This window comes from Micromesistius poutassou (genome assembly GCF_964030765.1).
Source record: "Micromesistius poutassou genome assembly, chromosome: 3".
NCBI classification, from domain to species: domain Eukaryota; kingdom Metazoa; phylum Chordata; class Actinopteri; order Gadiformes; family Gadidae; genus Micromesistius; species Micromesistius poutassou.
The window spans coordinates 2753162-2773116 of NC_140273.1; the positions used below are offsets into that span (position 1 = coordinate 2753162).

Below are 19955 nucleotides of genomic sequence, written 5' to 3' on the forward strand. Positions count from 1 at the left end.
TGTTAATGGATACTGTTTTCGGTGAAACATTGCCCCCTAGTGGCAGAGTGTCACCTGCACTCTGAGGTATAATAGTCAACGTTAATTGTTTACTCTTTTTTTTTTTTTTTTTTTTTTTCAATTTTAATATTATATATATATTTAATTGTTTAGATATATTTGTATAATTTTATGATTTTTTTTTTTTTTCAATTATTAAATTTTTTAACTTCAATTTTTTTGTCCGATTTTTTTCATCTTCGTAGTTAAGGGTTCAGCCGGCCGCCTAAGCTGCAAAGGGCTGTGGGAAACCCTACTAATACTCTTGGCAGCACTCCTCAGCCACTTGGTGTGGTTTTTTCACCAAAAACCATTCACAACACCAAAGAAAAGTATTTTAATATCAATTATTATCATTCAAATGCTAAAAGATAGAACGCTTCACGAATTTGCGTGTCATCCTTGCGCAGGGGCCATGCTAATCTTCTCTGTATCGTTCCAATTTTAGTATATGTGATACCGAAGTAACACAAATACAGCCTAATCATGAGTTCTTTATATACCTCTACTCACACAATGAAAATTTTCTAAGGGTGTGGCCAAAAAAAAAAAATCAGACACTAACCGTAAAATACACAGCCATAATAGATCAATCCACAAATCCAGTATCTGGTGTGAATAGGATATTATGTATTTTGTTGATTCAACTATTTGTTTGATTCACCGCTAGGAATTCTGGGTAGAGCAGGGCTGTGTGAGTTAAGGGAATTGGATCTGGATTGAGACGAGCTGCCAGTAGAGAGTGCTCTGGGTCTACTGTGGTGCATAGAAACCGACTTTCAAATCTAAGATCGAGGTGAGGTACTTACAAGACGTGGTATGCTGTCAACCGTCTGCTCAGTGTATGGCCCCCTAGGCTTCCTGGCACCAGTGACACTGCCTGCAAAGATGATGCAGCAGGAACTATGCAGAAGAGGATGTGCATGGGATGATGCCTTGCCACCTGACATCTTACGCCAGTGGAAAGCATGGTTGGAAGACCTGGACCAGCTCAATGCATTTGAGGTACCCAGATGTGTCAAGCCAGTGGACTTTGTTGAGGTCGCCCAGGCCCAGCTACATCACTTTGCTGACGCCAGTGAAGCTGGATATGGGACTGTCACATACTTGAGGATGTTGAGCCAGCAACGTCACATCCAAGTCTCCTGTCTGCTCGGCAAGGCTAGAGTGACACCACTGAAGGCTATAACTATTCCACGGCTGGAGTTGACAGCAGCAGTCCTTGCTGTACAGGTAGGCTCTATGCTAAAGGTGGAACTAAATCTCAGGTAGGAAGATTCTGTCTTTTGGACAGACAGTACTGCAGTTCTAAAGTACATCAAGAATGACAATAGATGGTTTCACACACTCGTGGCTAATAAAATCTCAACCATCCGAGAGGCATCAGGTGGCCGTCTAAGCTGCAAAGGGCTGTGGGAAACCCTACTACTATTCTGTTAATGGATACTGTTTTCGGTGAAACATTGCCCCCTAGTGGCAGAGCTTCACCAGCACTCTGAGGTATAATAGTCAACATTGATTGTTTACTTTTTTTTTTTTTTTTTTTCAGATTTAATATATATGTATATATATATATTTTATTATTTCGACATATGTATTAATTTTTATTTTTTTTTTCAATAATTCAACTTTTTTTTTTTTTCGATTTTTTCATTTTCATAGTCAAGGGTTCAGCCGTATGTTGCTCAGGTGGCCGCCTAAGCTGCAAAGGGCTGTGGGAAACCCTACTACTAGTCTGTTAATGGATACTGTTTTCGGTGAAACATTGCCCCCTAGTGGCAGAGTGTCACCTGCACTCTGAGGTATAATAGTCAACGTTAATTGTTTACTCTTTTTTTTTTTTTTTTTTTTTTTCAATTTTAATATTATATATATATTTAATTGTTTAGATATATTTGTATAATTTTATGATTTTTTTTTTTTTTCAATTATTAAATTTTTTAACTTCAATTTTTTTGTCCGATTTTTTTCATCTTCGTAGTTAAGGGTTCAGCCGGCCGCCTAAGCTGCAAAGGGCTGTGGGAAACCCTACTAATACTCTTGGCAGCACTCCTCAGCCACTTGGTGTGGTTTTTTCACCAAAAACCATTCACAACACCAAAGAAAAGTATTTTAATATCAATTATTATCATTCAAATGCTAAAAGATAGAACGCTTCACGAATTTGCGTGTCATCCTTGCGCAGGGGCCATGCTAATCTTCTCTGTATCGTTCCAATTTTAGTATATGTGATACCGAAGTAACACAAATACAGCCTAATCATGAGTTCTTTATATACCTCTACTCACACAATGAAAATTTTCTAAGGGTGTGGCCAAAAAAAAAAAATCAGACACTAACCGTAAAATACACAGCCATAATAGATCAATCCACAAATCCAGTATCTGGTGTGAATAGGATATTATGTATTTTGTTGATTCAACTATTTGTTTGATTCACCGCTAGGAATTCTGGGTAGAGCAGGGCTGTGTGAGTTAAGGGAATTGGATCTGGATTGAGACGAGCTGCCAGTAGAGAGTGCTCTGGGTCTACTGTGGTGCATAGAAACCGACTTTCAAATCTAAGATCGAGGTGAGGTACTTACAAGACGTGGTATGCTGTCAACCGTCTGCTCAGTGTATGGCCCCCTAGGCTTCCTGGCACCAGTGACACTGCCTGCAAAGATGATGCAGCAGGAACTATGCAGAAGAGGATGTGCATGGGATGATGCCTTGCCACCTGACATCTTACGCCAGTGGAAAGCATGGTTGGAAGACCTGGACCAGCTCAATGCATTTGAGGTACCCAGATGTGTCAAGCCAGTGGACTTTGTTGAGGTCGCCCAGGCCCAGCTACATCACTTTGCTGACGCCAGTGAAGCTGGATATGGGACTGTCACATACTTGAGGATGTTGAGCCAGCAACGTCACATCCAAGTCTCCTGTCTGCTCGGCAAGGCTAGAGTGACACCACTGAAGGCTATAACTATTCCACGGCTGGAGTTGACAGCAGCAGTCCTTGCTGTACAGGTAGGCTCTATGCTAAAGGTGGAACTAAATCTCAGGTAGGAAGATTCTGTCTTTTGGACAGACAGTACTGCAGTTCTAAAGTACATCAAGAATGACAATAGATGGTTTCACACACTCGTGGCTAATAAAATCTCAACCATCCGAGAGGCATCAGGTGGCCGTCTAAGCTGCAAAGGGCTGTGGGAAACCCTACTACTATTCTGTTAATGGATACTGTTTTCGGTGAAACATTGCCCCCTAGTGGCAGAGCTTCACCAGCACTCTGAGGTATAATAGTCAACATTGATTGTTTACTTTTTTTTTTTTTTTTTTTCAGATTTAATATATATGTATATATATATATTTTATTATTTCGACATATGTATTAATTTTTTTTTTTTTTTTCAATAATTCAACTTTTTTTTTTTTTCGATTTTTTCATTTTCATAGTCAAGGGTTCAGCCGTATGTTGCTCAGGTGGCCGCCTAAGCTGCAAAGGGCTGTGGGAAACCCTACTACTAGTCTGTTAATGGATACTGTTTTCGGTGAAACATTGCCCCCTAGTGGCAGAGTGTCACCTGCACTCTGAGGTATAATAGTCAACGTTAATTGTTTACTCTTTTTTTTTTTTTTTTTTTTTTCAATTTTAATATTATATATATATTTAATTGTTTAGATATATTTGTATAATTTTATGATTTTTTTTTTTTTTCAATTATTAAATTTTTTAACTTCAATTTTTTTGTCCGATTTTTTTCATCTTCGTAGTTAAGGGTTCAGCCGGCCGCCTAAGCTGCAAAGGGCTGTGGGAAACCCTACTAATACTCTTGGCAGCACTCCTCAGCCACTTGGTGTGGTTTTTTCACCAAAAACCATTCACAACACCAAAGAAAAGTATTTTAATATCAATTATTATCATTCAAATGCTAAAAGATAGAACGCTTCACGAATTTGCGTGTCATCCTTGCGCAGGGGCCATGCTAATCTTCTCTGTATCGTTCCAATTTTAGTATATGTGATACCGAAGTAACACAAATACAGCCTAATCATGAGTTCTTTATATACCTCTACTCACACAATGAAAATTTTCTAAGGGTGTGGCCAAAAAAAAAAAATCAGACACTAACCGTAAAATACACAGCCATAATAGATCAATCCACAAATCCAGTATCTGGTGTGAATAGGATATTATGTATTTTGTTGATTCAACTATTTGTTTGATTCACCGCTAGGAATTCTGGGTAGAGCAGGGCTGTGTGAGTTAAGGGAATTGGATCTGGATTGAGACGAGCTGCCAGTAGAGAGTGCTCTGGGTCTACTGTGGTGCATAGAAACCGACTTTCAAATCTAAGATCGAGGTGAGGTACTTACAAGACGTGGTATGCTGTCAACCGTCTGCTCAGTGTATGGCCCCCTAGGCTTCCTGGCACCAGTGACACTGCCTGCAAAGATGATGCAGCAGGAACTATGCAGAAGAGGATGTGCATGGGATGATGCCTTGCCACCTGACATCTTACGCCAGTGGAAAGCATGGTTGGAAGACCTGGACCAGCTCAATGCATTTGAGGTACCCAGATGTGTCAAGCCAGTGGACTTTGTTGAGGTCGCCCAGGCCCAGCTACATCACTTTGCTGACGCCAGTGAAGCTGGATATGGGACTGTCACATACTTGAGGATGTTGAGCCAGCAACGTCACATCCAAGTCTCCTGTCTGCTCGGCAAGGCTAGAGTGACACCACTGAAGGCTATAACTATTCCACGGCTGGAGTTGACAGCAGCAGTCCTTGCTGTACAGGTAGGCTCTATGCTAAAGGTGGAACTAAATCTCAGGTAGGAAGATTCTGTCTTTTGGACAGACAGTACTGCAGTTCTAAAGTACATCAAGAATGACAATAGATGGTTTCACACACTCGTGGCTAATAAAATCTCAACCATCCGAGAGGCATCAGGTGGCCGTCTAAGCTGCAAAGGGCTGTGGGAAACCCTACTACTATTCTGTTAATGGATACTGTTTTCGGTGAAACATTGCCCCCTAGTGGCAGAGCTTCACCAGCACTCTGAGGTATAATAGTCAACATTGATTGTTTACTTTTTTTTTTTTTTTTTTTCAGATTTAATATATATGTATATATATATATTTTATTATTTCGACATATGTATTAATTTTTATTTTTTTTTTCAATAATTCAACTTTTTTTTTTTTTCGATTTTTTCATTTTCATAGTCAAGGGTTCAGCCGTATGTTGCTCAGGTGGCCGCCTAAGCTGCAAAGGGCTGTGGGAAACCCTACTACTAGTCTGTTAATGGATACTGTTTTCGGTGAAACATTGCCCCCTAGTGGCAGAGTGTCACCTGCACTCTGAGGTATAATAGTCAACGTTAATTGTTTACTCTTTTTTTTTTTTTTTTTTTTTTTCAATTTTAATATTATATATATATTTAATTGTTTAGATATATTTGTATAATTTTATGATTTTTTTTTTTTTTCAATTATTAAATTTTTTAACTTCAATTTTTTTGTCCGATTTTTTTCATCTTCGTAGTTAAGGGTTCAGCCGGCCGCCTAAGCTGCAAAGGGCTGTGGGAAACCCTACTAATACTCTTGGCAGCACTCCTCAGCCACTTGGTGTGGTTTTTTCACCAAAAACCATTCACAACACCAAAGAAAAGTATTTTAATATCAATTATTATCATTCAAATGCTAAAAGATAGAACGCTTCACGAATTTGCGTGTCATCCTTGCGCAGGGGCCATGCTAATCTTCTCTGTATCGTTCCAATTTTAGTATATGTGATACCGAAGTAACACAAATACAGCCTAATCATGAGTTCTTTATATACCTCTACTCACACAATGAAAATTTTCTAAGGGTGTGGCCAAAAAAAAAAAATCAGACACTAACCGTAAAATACACAGCCATAATAGATCAATCCACAAATCCAGTATCTGGTGTGAATAGGATATTATGTATTTTGTTGATTCAACTATTTGTTTGATTCACCGCTAGGAATTCTGGGTAGAGCAGGGCTGTGTGAGTTAAGGGAATTGGATCTGGATTGAGACGAGCTGCCAGTAGAGAGTGCTCTGGGTCTACTGTGGTGCATAGAAACCGACTTTCAAATCTAAGATCGAGGTGAGGTACTTACAAGACGTGGTATGCTGTCAACCGTCTGCTCAGTGTATGGCCCCCTAGGCTTCCTGGCACCAGTGACACTGCCTGCAAAGATGATGCAGCAGGAACTATGCAGAAGAGGATGTGCATGGGATGATGCCTTGCCACCTGACATCTTACGCCAGTGGAAAGCATGGTTGGAAGACCTGGACCAGCTCAATGCATTTGAGGTACCCAGATGTGTCAAGCCAGTGGACTTTGTTGAGGTCGCCCAGGCCCAGCTACATCACTTTGCTGACGCCAGTGAAGCTGGATATGGGACTGTCACATACTTGAGGATGTTGAGCCAGCAACGTCACATCCAAGTCTCCTGTCTGCTCGGCAAGGCTAGAGTGACACCACTGAAGGCTATAACTATTCCACGGCTGGAGTTGACAGCAGCAGTCCTTGCTGTACAGGTAGGCTCTATGCTAAAGGTGGAACTAAATCTCAGGTAGGAAGATTCTGTCTTTTGGACAGACAGTACTGCAGTTCTAAAGTACATCAAGAATGACAATAGATGGTTTCACACACTCGTGGCTAATAAAATCTCAACCATCCGAGAGGCATCAGGTGGCCGTCTAAGCTGCAAAGGGCTGTGGGAAACCCTACTACTATTCTGTTAATGGATACTGTTTTCGGTGAAACATTGCCCCCTAGTGGCAGAGCTTCACCAGCACTCTGAGGTATAATAGTCAACATTGATTGTTTACTTTTTTTTTTTTTTTTTTTCAGATTTAATATATATGTATATATATATATTTTATTATTTCGACATATGTATTAATTTTTTTTTTTTTTTTCAATAATTCAACTTTTTTTTTTTTTCGATTTTTTCATTTTCATAGTCAAGGGTTCAGCCGTATGTTGCTCAGGTGGCCGCCTAAGCTGCAAAGGGCTGTGGGAAACCCTACTACTAGTCTGTTAATGGATACTGTTTTCGGTGAAACATTGCCCCCTAGTGGCAGAGTGTCACCTGCACTCTGAGGTATAATAGTCAACGTTAATTGTTTACTCTTTTTTTTTTTTTTTTTTTTTTCAATTTTAATATTATATATATATTTAATTGTTTAGATATATTTGTATAATTTTATGATTTTTTTTTTTTTTCAATTATTAAATTTTTTAACTTCAATTTTTTTGTCCGATTTTTTTCATCTTCGTAGTTAAGGGTTCAGCCGGCCGCCTAAGCTGCAAAGGGCTGTGGGAAACCCTACTAATACTCTTGGCAGCACTCCTCAGCCACTTGGTGTGGTTTTTTCACCAAAAACCATTCACAACACCAAAGAAAAGTATTTTAATATCAATTATTATCATTCAAATGCTAAAAGATAGAACGCTTCACGAATTTGCGTGTCATCCTTGCGCAGGGGCCATGCTAATCTTCTCTGTATCGTTCCAATTTTAGTATATGTGATACCGAAGTAACACAAATACAGCCTAATCATGAGTTCTTTATATACCTCTACTCACACAATGAAAATTTTCTAAGGGTGTGGCCAAAAAAAAAAAATCAGACACTAACCGTAAAATACACAGCCATAATAGATCAATCCACAAATCCAGTATCTGGTGTGAATAGGATATTATGTATTTTGTTGATTCAACTATTTGTTTGATTCACCGCTAGGAATTCTGGGTAGAGCAGGGCTGTGTGAGTTAAGGGAATTGGATCTGGATTGAGACGAGCTGCCAGTAGAGAGTGCTCTGGGTCTACTGTGGTGCATAGAAACCGACTTTCAAATCTAAGATCGAGGTGAGGTACTTACAAGACGTGGTATGCTGTCAACCGTCTGCTCAGTGTATGGCCCCCTAGGCTTCCTGGCACCAGTGACACTGCCTGCAAAGATGATGCAGCAGGAACTATGCAGAAGAGGATGTGCATGGGATGATGCCTTGCCACCTGACATCTTACGCCAGTGGAAAGCATGGTTGGAAGACCTGGACCAGCTCAATGCATTTGAGGTACCCAGATGTGTCAAGCCAGTGGACTTTGTTGAGGTCGCCCAGGCCCAGCTACATCACTTTGCTGACGCCAGTGAAGCTGGATATGGGACTGTCACATACTTGAGGATGTTGAGCCAGCAACGTCACATCCAAGTCTCCTGTCTGCTCGGCAAGGCTAGAGTGACACCACTGAAGGCTATAACTATTCCACGGCTGGAGTTGACAGCAGCAGTCCTTGCTGTACAGGTAGGCTCTATGCTAAAGGTGGAACTAAATCTCAGGTAGGAAGATTCTGTCTTTTGGACAGACAGTACTGCAGTTCTAAAGTACATCAAGAATGACAATAGATGGTTTCACACACTCGTGGCTAATAAAATCTCAACCATCCGAGAGGCATCAGGTGGCCGTCTAAGCTGCAAAGGGCTGTGGGAAACCCTACTACTATTCTGTTAATGGATACTGTTTTCGGTGAAACATTGCCCCCTAGTGGCAGAGCTTCACCAGCACTCTGAGGTATAATAGTCAACATTGATTGTTTACTTTTTTTTTTTTTTTTTTTCAGATTTAATATATATGTATATATATATATTTTATTATTTCGACATATGTATTAATTTTTATTTTTTTTTTCAATAATTCAACTTTTTTTTTTTTTCGATTTTTTCATTTTCATAGTCAAGGGTTCAGCCGTATGTTGCTCAGGTGGCCGCCTAAGCTGCAAAGGGCTGTGGGAAACCCTACTACTAGTCTGTTAATGGATACTGTTTTCGGTGAAACATTGCCCCCTAGTGGCAGAGTGTCACCTGCACTCTGAGGTATAATAGTCAACGTTAATTGTTTACTCTTTTTTTTTTTTTTTTTTTTTTTCAATTTTAATATTATATATATATTTAATTGTTTAGATATATTTGTATAATTTTATGATTTTTTTTTTTTTTCAATTATTAAATTTTTTAACTTCAATTTTTTTGTCCGATTTTTTTCATCTTCGTAGTTAAGGGTTCAGCCGGCCGCCTAAGCTGCAAAGGGCTGTGGGAAACCCTACTAATACTCTTGGCAGCACTCCTCAGCCACTTGGTGTGGTTTTTTCACCAAAAACCATTCACAACACCAAAGAAAAGTATTTTAATATCAATTATTATCATTCAAATGCTAAAAGATAGAACGCTTCACGAATTTGCGTGTCATCCTTGCGCAGGGGCCATGCTAATCTTCTCTGTATCGTTCCAATTTTAGTATATGTGATACCGAAGTAACACAAATACAGCCTAATCATGAGTTCTTTATATACCTCTACTCACACAATGAAAATTTTCTAAGGGTGTGGCCAAAAAAAAAAATCAGACACTAACCGTAAAATACACAGCCATAATAGATCAATCCACAAATCCAGTATCTGGTGTGAATAGGATATTATGTATTTTGTTGATTCAACTATTTGTTTGATTCACCGCTAGGAATTCTGGGTAGAGCAGGGCTGTGTGAGTTAAGGGAATTGGATCTGGATTGAGACGAGCTGCCAGTAGAGAGTGCTCTGGGTCTACTGTGGTGCATAGAAACCGACTTTCAAATCTAAGATCGAGGTGAGGTACTTACAAGACGTGGTATGCTGTCAACCGTCTGCTCAGTGTATGGCCCCCTAGGCTTCCTGGCACCAGTGACACTGCCTGCAAAGATGATGCAGCAGGAACTATGCAGAAGAGGATGTGCATGGGATGATGCCTTGCCACCTGACATCTTACGCCAGTGGAAAGCATGGTTGGAAGACCTGGACCAGCTCAATGCATTTGAGGTACCCAGATGTGTCAAGCCAGTGGACTTTGTTGAGGTCGCCCAGGCCCAGCTACATCACTTTGCTGACGCCAGTGAAGCTGGATATGGGACTGTCACATACTTGAGGATGTTGAGCCAGCAACGTCACATCCAAGTCTCCTGTCTGCTCGGCAAGGCTAGAGTGACACCACTGAAGGCTATAACTATTCCACGGCTGGAGTTGACAGCAGCAGTCCTTGCTGTACAGGTAGGCTCTATGCTAAAGGTGGAACTAAATCTCAGGTAGGAAGATTCTGTCTTTTGGACAGACAGTACTGCAGTTCTAAAGTACATCAAGAATGACAATAGATGGTTTCACACACTCGTGGCTAATAAAATCTCAACCATCCGAGAGGCATCAGGTGGCCGTCTAAGCTGCAAAGGGCTGTGGGAAACCCTACTACTATTCTGTTAATGGATACTGTTTTCGGTGAAACATTGCCCCCTAGTGGCAGAGCTTCACCAGCACTCTGAGGTATAATAGTCAACATTGATTGTTTACTTTTTTTTTTTTTTTTTTTCAGATTTAATATATATGTATATATATATATTTTATTATTTCGACATATGTATTAATTTTTATTTTTTTTTTCAATAATTCAACTTTTTTTTTTTTTCGATTTTTTCATTTTCATAGTCAAGGGTTCAGCCGTATGTTGCTCAGGTGGCCGCCTAAGCTGCAAAGGGCTGTGGGAAACCCTACTACTAGTCTGTTAATGGATACTGTTTTCGGTGAAACATTGCCCCCTAGTGGCAGAGTGTCACCTGCACTCTGAGGTATAATAGTCAACGTTAATTGTTTACTCTTTTTTTTTTTTTTTTTTTTTTCAATTTTAATATTATATATATATTTAATTGTTTAGATATATTTGTATAATTTTATGATTTTTTTTTTTTTTCAATTATTAAATTTTTTAACTTCAATTTTTTTGTCCGATTTTTTTCATCTTCGTAGTTAAGGGTTCAGCCGGCCGCCTAAGCTGCAAAGGGCTGTGGGAAACCCTACTAATACTCTTGGCAGCACTCCTCAGCCACTTGGTGTGGTTTTTTCACCAAAAACCATTCACAACACCAAAGAAAAGTATTTTAATATCAATTATTATCATTCAAATGCTAAAAGATAGAACGCTTCACGAATTTGCGTGTCATCCTTGCGCAGGGGCCATGCTAATCTTCTCTGTATCGTTCCAATTTTAGTATATGTGATACCGAAGTAACACAAATACAGCCTAATCATGAGTTCTTTATATACCTCTACTCACACAATGAAAATTTTCTAAGGGTGTGGCCAAAAAAAAAAAATCAGACACTAACCGTAAAATACACAGCCATAATAGATCAATCCACAAATCCAGTATCTGGTGTGAATAGGATATTATGTATTTTGTTGATTCAACTATTTGTTTGATTCACCGCTAGGAATTCTGGGTAGAGCAGGGCTGTGTGAGTTAAGGGAATTGGATCTGGATTGAGACGAGCTGCCAGTAGAGAGTGCTCTGGGTCTACTGTGGTGCATAGAAACCGACTTTCAAATCTAAGATCGAGGTGAGGTACTTACAAGACGTGGTATGCTGTCAACCGTCTGCTCAGTGTATGGCCCCCTAGGCTTCCTGGCACCAGTGACACTGCCTGCAAAGATGATGCAGCAGGAACTATGCAGAAGAGGATGTGCATGGGATGATGCCTTGCCACCTGACATCTTACGCCAGTGGAAAGCATGGTTGGAAGACCTGGACCAGCTCAATGCATTTGAGGTACCCAGATGTGTCAAGCCAGTGGACTTTGTTGAGGTCGCCCAGGCCCAGCTACATCACTTTGCTGACGCCAGTGAAGCTGGATATGGGACTGTCACATACTTGAGGATGTTGAGCCAGCAACGTCACATCCAAGTCTCCTGTCTGCTCGGCAAGGCTAGAGTGACACCACTGAAGGCTATAACTATTCCACGGCTGGAGTTGACAGCAGCAGTCCTTGCTGTACAGGTAGGCTCTATGCTAAAGGTGGAACTAAATCTCAGGTAGGAAGATTCTGTCTTTTGGACAGACAGTACTGCAGTTCTAAAGTACATCAAGAATGACAATAGATGGTTTCACACACTCGTGGCTAATAAAATCTCAACCATCCGAGAGGCATCAGGTGGCCGTCTAAGCTGCAAAGGGCTGTGGGAAACCCTACTACTATTCTGTTAATGGATACTGTTTTCGGTGAAACATTGCCCCCTAGTGGCAGAGCTTCACCAGCACTCTGAGGTATAATAGTCAACATTGATTGTTTACTTTTTTTTTTTTTTTTTTTCAGATTTAATATATATGTATATATATATATTTTATTATTTCGACATATGTATTAATTTTTTTTTTTTTTTTCAATAATTCAACTTTTTTTTTTTTTCGATTTTTTCATTTTCATAGTCAAGGGTTCAGCCGTATGTTGCTCAGGTGGCCGCCTAAGCTGCAAAGGGCTGTGGGAAACCCTACTACTAGTCTGTTAATGGATACTGTTTTCGGTGAAACATTGCCCCCTAGTGGCAGAGTGTCACCTGCACTCTGAGGTATAATAGTCAACGTTAATTGTTTACTCTTTTTTTTTTTTTTTTTTTTTTCAATTTTAATATTATATATATATTTAATTGTTTAGATATATTTGTATAATTTTATGATTTTTTTTTTTTTTCAATTATTAAATTTTTTAACTTCAATTTTTTTGTCCGATTTTTTTCATCTTCGTAGTTAAGGGTTCAGCCGGCCGCCTAAGCTGCAAAGGGCTGTGGGAAACCCTACTAATACTCTTGGCAGCACTCCTCAGCCACTTGGTGTGGTTTTTTCACCAAAAACCATTCACAACACCAAAGAAAAGTATTTTAATATCAATTATTATCATTCAAATGCTAAAAGATAGAACGCTTCACGAATTTGCGTGTCATCCTTGCGCAGGGGCCATGCTAATCTTCTCTGTATCGTTCCAATTTTAGTATATGTGATACCGAAGTAACACAAATACAGCCTAATCATGAGTTCTTTATATACCTCTACTCACACAATGAAAATTTTCTAAGGGTGTGGCCAAAAAAAAAAAATCAGACACTAACCGTAAAATACACAGCCATAATAGATCAATCCACAAATCCAGTATCTGGTGTGAATAGGATATTATGTATTTTGTTGATTCAACTATTTGTTTGATTCACCGCTAGGAATTCTGGGTAGAGCAGGGCTGTGTGAGTTAAGGGAATTGGATCTGGATTGAGACGAGCTGCCAGTAGAGAGTGCTCTGGGTCTACTGTGGTGCATAGAAACCGACTTTCAAATCTAAGATCGAGGTGAGGTACTTACAAGACGTGGTATGCTGTCAACCGTCTGCTCAGTGTATGGCCCCCTAGGCTTCCTGGCACCAGTGACACTGCCTGCAAAGATGATGCAGCAGGAACTATGCAGAAGAGGATGTGCATGGGATGATGCCTTGCCACCTGACATCTTACGCCAGTGGAAAGCATGGTTGGAAGACCTGGACCAGCTCAATGCATTTGAGGTACCCAGATGTGTCAAGCCAGTGGACTTTGTTGAGGTCGCCCAGGCCCAGCTACATCACTTTGCTGACGCCAGTGAAGCTGGATATGGGACTGTCACATACTTGAGGATGTTGAGCCAGCAACGTCACATCCAAGTCTCCTGTCTGCTCGGCAAGGCTAGAGTGACACCACTGAAGGCTATAACTATTCCACGGCTGGAGTTGACAGCAGCAGTCCTTGCTGTACAGGTAGGCTCTATGCTAAAGGTGGAACTAAATCTCAGGTAGGAAGATTCTGTCTTTTGGACAGACAGTACTGCAGTTCTAAAGTACATCAAGAATGACAATAGATGGTTTCACACACTCGTGGCTAATAAAATCTCAACCATCCGAGAGGCATCAGGTGGCCGTCTAAGCTGCAAAGGGCTGTGGGAAACCCTACTACTATTCTGTTAATGGATACTGTTTTCGGTGAAACATTGCCCCCTAGTGGCAGAGCTTCACCAGCACTCTGAGGTATAATAGTCAACATTGATTGTTTACTTTTTTTTTTTTTTTTTTTCAGATTTAATATATATGTATATATATATATTTTATTATTTCGACATATGTATTAATTTTTTTTTTTTTTTTCAATAATTCAACTTTTTTTTTTTTTCGATTTTTTCATTTTCATAGTCAAGGGTTCAGCCGTATGTTGCTCAGGTGGCCGCCTAAGCTGCAAAGGGCTGTGGGAAACCCTACTACTAGTCTGTTAATGGATACTGTTTTCGGTGAAACATTGTCACCAGCACTCTGAGGTATAATAGTCAACGTTAATTGTTTACTCTTTTTTTTTTTTTTTTTTTTTTTTTCCAATTTTAATATTATATATATATTTAATTGTTTAGATATATTTGTATAATTTTATGATTTTTTTTTTTTCAATTATTAAATTTTTTAACTTCAATTTTTTTGTCCGATTTTTTTCATTTTCGTAGTTAAGGGTTCAGCCGGCCGCCTAAGCTGCAAAGGGCTGTGGGAAACCCTACTAATACTCTTGGCAGCACTCCTCAGCCACTTGGTGTGGTTTTTTCACCAAAAACCATTCACAACACCAAAGAAAAGTATTTTAATATCAATTATTATCATTCAAATGCTAAAAGATAGAACGCTTCACGAATTTGCGTGTCATCCTTGCGCAAGGATGACACGCAAACACGCAAATTGTTTCATCGATTGTCTGTCGATAAAGGGTCGACCGTGATTGTGATGGACGTGATCACTTGTTTATTAAACGACCGCTTTATATTAAAGAAGGGCTTTATTTCAACCCGTTTATTAAAGAAGGGCTTTATTTCAACCCGTTTATTAAAGAAGGGCTTTATTTCAACCCGTTTATTAAAGAAGGGCTTTATTTCAACCCGCTTTTACGGTGTGTGTGTGTTTATAATGTATCGATTGTTTACAAAAATCGTTGTTCCTTCTTCCACACAAACATACAGAGTCAGTCTTTAGGTAAAAGCTTTTAATTAAAAATATTTACAGAAATATAAAAAACCTTTTTTTTTTATTTGCTACTTTTTCTTTTTCTTGTTGCGCTCCGCTCCTCAGCCAGCCAAAGTTCTACGCTTTTGCCCGCGTAGAGTGCGCAAAAGTGTGTGCCTTTCAACTGGCTGTGGCCAAAATCCTTTTGTGCCGGCTGGAGGCACCGCTGGCAAATGCGCAGCTTGTGTGGCTTGCGTCTGGGGGGGGAAGAGGAGCCGGCGACCTGCCTCTCTGCTTCCCTCCGCTGCAGGTTCCAGGCGGTGGTCCTCGGGACCTTGCCCGCGTCCTCCGGGGCCTGCTGCATTGTCAGCCACTCACGGGTAGTGGGTGCCCCAGGGCCCTCCTCTACGTCGCAGTATGTGCTTCCTTTGTAGAAAGCATGGCCCCGTGTCCAGGGTCCTGGGGCGGCCGCATGTGGGGCAGGGGTCCCCCGGCTGGCATTGGGGCTTCCCCTTCTGCGCCTTCAGCACCTCGGCGTCCTTCCTCTTGCGGCTGCGCATTCTGCAGAGGGTCACGCGGTGCGGCGTCCACTCCTTCTTCCTCTTGTTCTTCGACGGAGGAGGAGGAGGAGGAGGAGGAGCAGCAGCAGCAGCGGACACTGAACACAAGGCAATATAGAAGTCTTTTAGTCTAGGTAAAATGAAATGGATGCACATGCACTACTACACACAATTAAAAACAATTTAGCAAGACAGATACACACCTGCTGGCTCCACGGCCTCTGGCTCAGGCTCCCCAGGAAAGTTGCTGCACTTCTGACTGGCTTCCATCGTAGTGTGGTTTAGAGAAATTTCTCGCACCTCTATTTGTACCTGAAAGGGAAGGGGGTGGACCTTCACCTACACCTATACAGCTCCACGCCTCTGGGAGACATTCCGGAGGCCAGCTGCACTGACCTATTGTCTTAGCTTGACGAGTCACCCTGATAGACAAAAGAGTCCAAGTTCGAGGTGTGAAATAAAAAAAACTTGTGGTGTCGGGGGTGGGTGTGTCCTCACACTCTCTCGCGCTTTAGTTCTATGAGTCCCCCCCCCCCTGTCGGACTGGGTGTCCCTCATCTTCTTCTTGCTCCTCTGGATGTGCCTAACAAGAAATAAAAAGCAATGCATTATTTATCATGACAAAGATATTAATCATGACGACAATCAGTGCTGCGAGTATATCGACTTACCACATGAAGAGGGTCCGTGTGTGTGTGTGTCCATCATGCTCTGTGAAGTGTTAGGGTTAGTGGTGTGTGTGTGTGGCTGGCTGGCTGGCTGGCTGGCTGCAGCCACCCCAAGGAAAAACTCAGGGTGGCGGCGGGGGGGGGGGCCTCGCGGTCGCTGCGCATCCTGTCCTGGCACCACTGCTCCACCGTTCCCCCGTCGGCCCGGGCGCAAAAGGTCTCCCGCTTGTAGCGGCTGTGGCCGTACTCCTTGGTCCTGGGCTGGCCACAGCGGCTGCAGATACAGGAGGAGACCTTTTTCAGGGGCTTGAGATACAGCCCTAGCTCCCGGGCACGACGCTCCTTCTCTGCCTGGAGTCGGTGCCTCCAGGCAGTGGAGCGGGGCACGGCTCCAGCCATGGCGACGGCCGGAGCGGCGGCTGGAGCAGCGAGCTGGGTGGGGTCCATCGGGGGGGCAGCGGCGGCGGTGGCGGCTCTCTGCTGGTGGTCCACAATCAGGCCAAAGAGCTCTGGGGCCAGCGGCCCTCTGATGGTCCTAGCCAGACCAGAGGCATCCGCGGGCAGGTGGTGCTGGAGGGGCTGGTCTGGCTGTTGGGGCTGCTCCAGCAGAGGCCGTGGGGCAGACAGGGCCTCCGCTGCACTCTGGGGAGCGCTGGGCCCCGGGACTGCGAGGGCGACCGTGTCCCGCATCATGCCCTTGCTCCTCTGGTTTTGCCTTACAAGAAATAGAAAACAAATGCGTTAATTATCACGACAAAGATATGAATCGTGACGACAAACACACACACATCAGAATGATCGACTTACCACATGGACAGGGTGCGCTGATTAACGTCATACAGCTGGATGCGGGTGCTCGCCATGAGGGCAAGACAGTGCACCACGTTGTCTTGTATCTGTCTGTAGTCCCTCATGACGGCACCCCAGCGGTTGACGCGTGCCCCGGCGAGCGTCCTGGCGTCGGCGGCGTGGACGCGGCACAGCTCCGACATGACGGCCTCGACCAGCCTGCTGAGGGTCGGAGACTGTGCTGCTCCCGGCCCCTTACCCACGACGACACTGCAGAGAGAGAGAACGTGTTAGTTACTGACTATAGCGGGCTGTAAAAAAGAACTAAATTGTTAGTGCCACCGCTTACCGCTTCACACTGTCCACTCCCGGAACGTGAGCGCGCCGGGTGCTGAAGGTCACCGCCGTCTTGTCCCGCTCCGTCAGCCTCTCCCAGAGAGCGATGATCTCTCTGGTCTGACGGACCGTTACAAAGACGTGGTGACGCAGCTCCACCAGGGCCACCAGCTGGCGGTAGCCGGGCTCGCCGTCCGGCCCGACGACGTCCTGAAAGAGACGAGACATGCGATGAGACGCTGCAATCAAACACGTTGGTGAACATGAAATGTTGACAGGTGACGGTGCACTCACTTCCTCCTCTTCCAACTCAGCAGCAGCCTGCTGCACCTCCATCCTGTCGTCAGGAGGCGGGCCCCGACGAGGCAGCATCGTCCACTGGCACGCCGTGGAGGAGAGCGCTGTGGTGTTCCAGGAGACGTATCTCCTCTGGCTCCTCCTCAAAGCCCTCCTCGGTCGGCTGCAGCACAGCGCCCGACTGGGAGTAGAGGTACTCCACCCCCAAGAGTTCCCCGAGAGAGAGAGAGAGAGAGAGAGAGAGAGAGAGAGAGAGAGAGAGAGAGAGAGAGAGAGAGAGAGAGAGAGAGAGAGAGAGAGAGAGAGAGAGAGAGAGAGAGAGAGAGAGAGAGAGAGAGAGAGAGAGAGAGAGAGAGAGAGAGAGAGAGAGAGAGAGAGAGAGAGAGAGAGAGAGAGAGATTAGCAGATGCCACAAGACAGCCGCAGCAAACAGCACTCTCTGTCGCTAATCTATCTATGTACCTGTGTACTCCCTGGGCTGGGTGAAGTCGTCAACCAGCTGGACCCCCTTGACCTCGAGAGCCAGCTGGTTGAAGCTGTGCTGCAGCCGGGAGCTGTAGCACCGCAGCGCCGCTCGCGGTCCTCCCTCGACCGCCGCCCTGCCGCGGTTCTCGTTCCAGCGCGCCAGGCCCTCCAGCAGGTACACCTGGTAGTGGACGTCACTGGAGGTCGTACCTGTACATAAACCACGAGGGAGGGAGGGACAAGAGTTAGCGATGAGGAGGAGGAGGAGGAGGAGCAACAAAATAAAAACATACAACACGTGTAAAGACTTACCAGGAATGAAGCGGCACTGGTGAAGGTGGAAGGACTCGAGGGAAGTGGAGCCGCGGGCGCACCGGAAGACGGGGAGCCTCACACCACCCTTGGTGATCTCGCCCGTCTGGGTGTACAGCTCCACCCCCTCTGGGTCCTGGATGCAGCCCAGGTGGCGGCGCTGCGTGACCCAGATCTCCTCCATGCGGGCGCCGTCTACCAGTGGGACGCCCATGGTGTCCGTCACCTCCCGGAAGGCGTCCAGCACCTCCCGGAGGAGCCGCTCCGTCTCCGCCGCACCCCTCGTACGGCGGCGACAGTGGCGAGCCAGCTCCTTGGCGGACAGCGTCACGGCATCCCGCCCCTCCGAGGACCGCTTGGCCTCTTCCAGGCGGGCCACGTCCCCGCCGTCCCACTCAAAGATGGCAAAGGACAGCCTCGCCATGAAGAGGCCGTAGAGCTGGTGGCTGTCGGTGGTGACGCCCCTCGCGAAGCGTCGCATGAGGTGCCACACATCGAGCCGCACCACCAGCTCTCGCCACTCGTGGTACATCTCGTGTACCGACGATTTACCCACGGCGGCGCAGCAGTCCCGGTCCACGTACATGACCTTAGGAGGGGCCTTCCTGGCGTCACGGTACCGCCGCATCAGGCCGACCGCCATGTCGGTCAGTCCGTCCCCCTCGGCCGCAGTGAGGACGGACATGAGCACCTGCCCGTACTCGTTGCCGACGTTGGACATCCAGGCGGCCGACCCCGCGGCAGCACCCGCCAGCTTTTTGGCAATCTGCGAGACGCAAACACACACACACAGTTAGACACACGGACGGACGGCACACCGACGTCATGGCGCGGCGGAGGAGAGAAAAACCTCACCTTCTTGGTGGAGTCCATCTTGAGGATGTCGCCAAAAATGGACGTGATCCTTCCCTTGGTCTCGTCCAGCCTGGTCATTGCCTCCAACACGTAGACCTTCCCGAACCAGGTGAGTCCGGGCACCTTGACAAAGGTGGGGAGCGACACCTCCTCCGGTTCCGCTCCGGGTGCCCTCACCTTGCGGAGCACCGACAAGTATTCAATGGACCGCGCCATCCAATCCCTCGAGTGCTGCTCCACCAGGGAGGCACGGAGGCGAGACACACCGTTGCCCAAGGTGCGCTCCTTGAGCTGCCCGATCAGCGCTCTGTCGCAGGACAACCTGGGGTGGAAACAGAGAAAGACAAATATACTTTATCGCTATTGTGTGTGCGTGTGTGTAATGAATGAGCTTTTTCTCTTTTTATGATTAATGAAATGACAATAAAGGCAATCAATCTATCTATCGAAAGTGACATACTTGTACGTCAGAACAGCTGGGAATTGCTCACGGTGAGCTACGTCCAGCTGATCCAAGATGTCCTTGGACCATCCCGCCACCTTCTTGCCACAGGAGGGGCACTGAAGGCACTCTGTGGCCATATAGTACCACCCGCTCCTGTCCAAGACCCTCCTGACGGTCTTGTAGAGGCCAGCGCCCATCAGCTTGCGCCCATCGGAGGGGCACTTGAGGTGGTATGCCCACATCCGATAGGGCAGCCAGAGGAAGAATGGGCGCTGGAAGAAGGCGTGGGATGTGGCAGGGGGCTGGGTGTAGAGGTGC

The 19955-nt window shown here is 44.6% G+C and overlaps 8 non-coding genes across 8 annotated transcripts; all 8 read right to left on the reverse strand.

The window, feature by feature from the left end:
- Nucleotides 1–404: 404 nt before the first annotated feature.
- LOC311341392 (U6 spliceosomal RNA) lies at nucleotides 405–510 on the reverse strand. Its single transcript, XR_014633325.1, has one exon. It is a non-coding gene; the product is annotated as a U6 spliceosomal RNA (small nuclear RNA).
- Nucleotides 511–2179: 1669 nt separating this feature from the next.
- On the reverse strand, nucleotides 2180–2285 carry LOC311341393 (U6 spliceosomal RNA). The gene has a single exon (XR_014633326.1). It is a non-coding gene; the product is annotated as a U6 spliceosomal RNA (small nuclear RNA).
- Nucleotides 2286–3953: 1668 nt separating this feature from the next.
- LOC311341394 (U6 spliceosomal RNA) lies at nucleotides 3954–4059 on the reverse strand. The gene has a single exon (XR_014633327.1). It is a non-coding gene; the product is annotated as a U6 spliceosomal RNA (small nuclear RNA).
- A 1669-nt stretch (nucleotides 4060–5728) lies between these two features.
- On the reverse strand, nucleotides 5729–5834 carry LOC311341395 (U6 spliceosomal RNA). Its single transcript, XR_014633328.1, has one exon. It is a non-coding gene; the product is annotated as a U6 spliceosomal RNA (small nuclear RNA).
- Nucleotides 5835–7502: 1668 nt separating this feature from the next.
- On the reverse strand, nucleotides 7503–7608 carry LOC311341396 (U6 spliceosomal RNA). The gene has a single exon (XR_014633329.1). It is a non-coding gene; the product is annotated as a U6 spliceosomal RNA (small nuclear RNA).
- Nucleotides 7609–9277: 1669 nt separating this feature from the next.
- LOC311341397 (U6 spliceosomal RNA) lies at nucleotides 9278–9383 on the reverse strand. Its single transcript, XR_014633330.1, has one exon. It is a non-coding gene; the product is annotated as a U6 spliceosomal RNA (small nuclear RNA).
- A 1667-nt stretch (nucleotides 9384–11050) lies between these two features.
- On the reverse strand, nucleotides 11051–11156 carry LOC311341398 (U6 spliceosomal RNA). Its single transcript, XR_014633331.1, has one exon. It is a non-coding gene; the product is annotated as a U6 spliceosomal RNA (small nuclear RNA).
- Nucleotides 11157–12824: 1668 nt separating this feature from the next.
- Nucleotides 12825–12930, reverse strand: LOC311341399 (U6 spliceosomal RNA). Its single transcript, XR_014633332.1, has one exon. It is a non-coding gene; the product is annotated as a U6 spliceosomal RNA (small nuclear RNA).
- Between the last annotated feature and the right edge of the window lie 7025 nt (nucleotides 12931–19955).